We start from the raw sequence: 5,107 nt of genomic DNA, 5'->3' as shown, positions 1-5,107 counted from the left end.
CCGCTAAAAATATACGTTTCTTAGTGAATTCAGGTACAGTCTACCGTAGGAAGTCGTTATCGGTTTAAATTTGGTCAGCAGTTAGGCTTATAGCCTATTGGCCATTGACTTTTATTTTATCACGAAATTGTTTAGATCACATAAATTCTTTCGTGATGCATTTTTAAAAAATCCTTTTCATGGCTAACATATCCATTAAAAACACAATTTGGTTTACCAATCAGGGTTGTGGTGGAGCAGTAAGTACTCATTTATCCTTAACCAGAGGTTTCGGGTTTGGAGTCCGTCTTTGTTAGGGAGCACTTTACCCCTCAATGTGGGACTTCTCGGCGTGAATCCGAAATTAGTAACGGGTAGGAAACCAAAAGACAAAAAAAATAATTTGGTATGTGTTTCAACCACACACAAAAAAAGTTTGGGGTTTATGTTTATTTTAAAAATGATATAATTATTTGATGAAACATTTATTTCCAAAAGATACAAGCTCTAGTCGTGTTTATCCTTTAGGACTGCGCTGTTAGCTTATGTATAGGATAGAAAATATTAACTTCTCTTTGGAGAAATCGATAGCACCCTCTGGATCATAATATCGCTAGTTTATAGCGAAGATTGTTACACAAATAGCCGATCAGATTTATTATTTACCTATTTTAATTAGTATATATGGATTATACATTAATTATATACACTCATACATATATACATTATTATATACATATTATGAATTCGCCGGGCATTTTTAATTTAAAAGATTAAGTGAATGGCTTTTGTTATTGCCAACAGAGTTGTGTATTTCCTCTTTCTCTATTAGAAAAAGATAAAATATTCCAATAAATTAAATTTCGAATTATAACAACATCATATACGGATATTAGAAAAGAATTTTATATTTAATATACTTAAAGATAACTACAGGTACTGATTGATAATAAGTTTAGAAAATAAAAATAAAAATAAAAAATATAATGTAATAGTTTACTACAATTGGTTAAAATATCATGATAATGTAAATAGTCATTTACACTATCTAATTATATATAAGTTAAAATTGAAATACCCATCGACATGTGTATTGCTTAAGCTAATGGCTGGAAATGATGGTCCTCAACGATGTTGCTGGTTTTTAATGCTTTTAGGTCCACAACTTATTAATCTCGCCACTTTCTTTCTCTTTCTATTTATTGTGTTACTTATAAAAGTTATTAAAAAAAAAAAAATCTGACTTGACTCAATAAGTGTTTCTTTGAAATTAAGACATGCACTATTTTAGATCAATTGTGTCCATTAAATCAATAAAAGAAATTGACCTTGCATTGTCTCTACTTTTGCTAAATTTGAAAATTCTGTTGGATTGATAAAACATTGCTTTTATGGAATTATAAGATTGATCACTTTATTCATGATGTTATTGAGGCTTATCCAAAACCTTCGTTTTGTGATGATAAATTTTCGAAAGTATCGGGATTTGGGAAAAAGAATTATGTCAATTTTTGCAAATATCCTAGGTTTCTTTTTTTGGTTTGAGAATAATAAGCGGAACCATATATCAGGACAAGCTTAAATTATTACGTTAAACATTCGTTTAGCTATCAAAGTCATATCTTTCCCGTAGAGTTTAAGAAAAGGCCATAACCCAAGGGATGTTATGTAGTGCAAGCAATTAATTGCGCCAAGGCTCACCTTCACTTTCAATGCGTCTATTATAAGTAAAATACTTATAGGAAAAGAATTCATTTGGAAAAGTTTTAGTTGGAAGAGTTTAAGTTATATACAGTATTACTGTTAAAAATTTTTACACTATTAGGTCATCCAAAAGATATTTATAGATAGTCTCTTTATTGTAATTTGGCGAAATACATAAAGCGCCCCTTCAAGTTGTCTTTAACGATCAACTGAACACCTCAACTGAGACCATTTCCAGCTAGACACTTCAAGTGACTGTTAAGTAAATCAAATAGACACCCCAGTGCAGCATACCAGATGCGTGAGTTACACTTGCCAAATGAGCCAATCAATGAACGACACGTGTAATTCGTTATTAAAACTTAATACAAATTAACCAAAAAATGAAAATGAATTTAAAGAAGAAACAACCATTTTCCAGCGTTCTCCCCCCCCCCCCCCCCCCCCCCAACCTTCATCTTCTTCTTCCAAACCAACATACCTCATTATCATTATCTGCCATAGGAATGTATGGAATACTTGGTATTTCTGCTTGCATTTCACCCTTTTGATTTCAAATCATTTCCCTAAAATGGAGATAGCGATTTGCTGTCTTGCTTAAACGATCTCATTTTTAGCATTTTGCTAGATTTTTTCTCTGCGGTTGATTTGCTGACTAATCTGCTGCTACAGCAGTTGATTCGCACAAATAGCCGATTTTATGACCTCCTGTATTTCGCTACTTCGTCTTCTCTTCACCATTTTCCGTCGAAATGGTTATTGTGTCTGATAGTTGGATGGATGAAAGAGAAATTTGTTGAAAAATTTGGTATGAAAAATTTGTTGAATTTGATGTGATGATATATTTGGTAATTTTGTTCTTTTGTAATGGAGGCAAAGGTGATTTAGGGTAGAGGAGGGTGTTGAATGGTGGAGGAGAGAATTGGAGGAGAAAGGGGTGTGAAAATTAAGTGGGGTCCACATTATTTTAGTTAAAAAAAAAAAACCTACTTTTAGGTTGGCAACTCGCGTCCCAGAGAGTGGATTTCACGCAATGGGGGCTGACATGGTCGGGTGTTTAGTTGATCTTCTTTTGTGAATAAATAAAGGGTCTAATTGAAAATAGGCTCACTTGAGGTGTTCAGATGGTCGTTGAGGACAACTTGAAGGGGTCGTTTATGTATTTCGCCTTGTAATTTTGAAAAAGGTATATTATCTGCCACAACAACTAAAGATGACATGATGGTATTAAAATTGTTTTATAATGTATGTTACTTGAACTCTCATATGAAAACTATGCTCTGGATTACTTTTAGGTATTAGGCAGAGATTATGATGACCCTAAAGGTCATCTCTTATTCTAAAAGTCAAATTTGTGTTTCGAGGCCTCAAAAATCTCCTTTTGTCTCTCCTTGATTTGCGTGTGCAGTCCGGGCGTCTATCCGGGAAGTCTTTAAGTGAAAATTTGAGAAAAATGCTAGAATTTTGCCTTTAAAATTGAATTAAGTTGACTTCAGTCAACGTTTTGGGTAAACGGACCCGGACCCATGATTTGACGGTTCCGGAGGGTCCGTAGTAAAATATGGGACTTGGGCGTATGCCCGGAATTGAATTCCGATGTCCCTAGCCCGAGAAATGAATTTTTGAAGAAAATTGTTTAACTGAAAATATAAAGTTTTTTGGAAATTTAACGATGCATCATTTCGATGGTATCAGGCCCGTATTTTGGTTCCGGAGCCCGGTACAAGCTTAATATGGTATTTAAGTTATGTCTGTAAAATTTGGTAAGAAACGGAGTTTATATGACGTGATTCGGACCCTCGGTTGTGAAAATAGAAACATTAAGAATTCTTGAGACTTTTCCTTGATTTTGATGCTAAATTCGTAGTTCTAGGTGTTATTTTGGAATTTGATCACGCGAGCAAGTCCGTATGATATTTTTAGACTTGTATGCGTATTTGGTTTGAAACCCCGAGGGCTCGGGTGAGTTTTGGATAGGCCACGGGGTGTTTACACTTAGAGAATTATGTTGTTTGTTGTTGCATGTGCACAGGTATCTTGTGCTTCGCGATCGCGAAGTGTAAATTGTCTGAGGGAGAAATTTCTTCTTCGTGAATGCGGAAGACTAGACGTGAACGCGAAGCACTGGGGGTGGTACCCTTCGTGAACGCGCTCATCCTCCCGCGAACGCGATGGTCAAGGGACCTGAGGGAGGGGAGTCTTGTCCTTCTACGCGAACGCGACCACTGGGTCGCGAACGGGATGGCTTGGGGGGAAATGCCTTACGGGAACGTGTTGATGGACTCGCGAGCGCGAAGGCCTTAGGCTGCTGTGTATCGCGATGGCGACAGACCTCTCGCGAATACGATGAAGGTTTGTCCAATGAATTTAAAAACTGAACCAGCACGGGATTAGACCAAAATTTCATATTTTCTTCCATAGAAACCGACCTTGGGCGATTTTTGAAGAGGGATTTCAACACCAAATCATAGGTTTGTGTTCTTAAACTCATCACTTTCATTTTTCATCAACACCCATTAGATTTATAGGCCTAAATCTTGTTCTTTAAGGGTAGGAATTAGGGATTTTTGGGAAATTGAGGATTTTACAAAATTGGGAATTTAGACATCGATTTGGGGTCGGATTCCCAAACTAATTACACATTTGGGCTCGTGGGTGAATTGGTTTTGGTACGAACCTCGAGTTTTGACCAAGCGGGCCCAGGGTCGATTTTTGACTTTTTTGGGAAAATGATAGAAAACCTATAATTAAGCATTGGAGTTGAATTCTTCAGCATTTTATTGATGTTGTTAAGTTAATTATGGCTAGATACAAGCGGATTGGAGGTAGAATTTAGAGGGAAAGCGGTATTTAGGCTTGATTTTGGTCGTGGAATCGAGGTAAGTTTTTGGTCTAACCTTAGCTTGAAGGAATAGGAGTTGTGTCTTGTTTGCTACGTGTTAGTGTTGAGTACGACATATAGGTGTGGTGACGAGTATCTATACATCGGTGTCGAGCATGCAAGTGAGTCTTAAATTGTGACCGTTGTAATTCTTATTATGTACTATTTATGCTTAAATTGGTGATTATCCATGTTGAACAAGACTTATGATATTTTCTTAGTAATTGACCATTGTTGAGTATTGACTCAAGTTGAAATTTAATTTGTGAAGTTAACTGTGGAAACGAGATTGGTTATAGCTGATTCCCTTGCCAGGATGTTATTGTGTCTATTGTTGATTCCCTTGTCGGTATGTTATTGTTTCTATTGTTGATTTCCTTACCGGGATGTTATTGTTTCTATTGTTGATTCCCTTCCCGGGATGTAATTGTTTCTATTGTTTGGGTGAGGGAAGAGTGATAAAGCACAAAGGGTGATGTCGTGCACATTCATACTTATGCATATGGTGAGGAAAGAGTGATAAAGCACGAAGGGTGATGCCGT

The sequence above is a fragment of the Nicotiana attenuata genome, unplaced genomic scaffold (assembly GCF_001879085.1).
Source record: "Nicotiana attenuata strain UT unplaced genomic scaffold, NIATTr2, whole genome shotgun sequence".
NCBI classification, from domain to species: Eukaryota; Viridiplantae; Streptophyta; class Magnoliopsida; order Solanales; family Solanaceae; genus Nicotiana; species Nicotiana attenuata.
Note: the sequence above shows the minus strand (reverse complement) of the source record.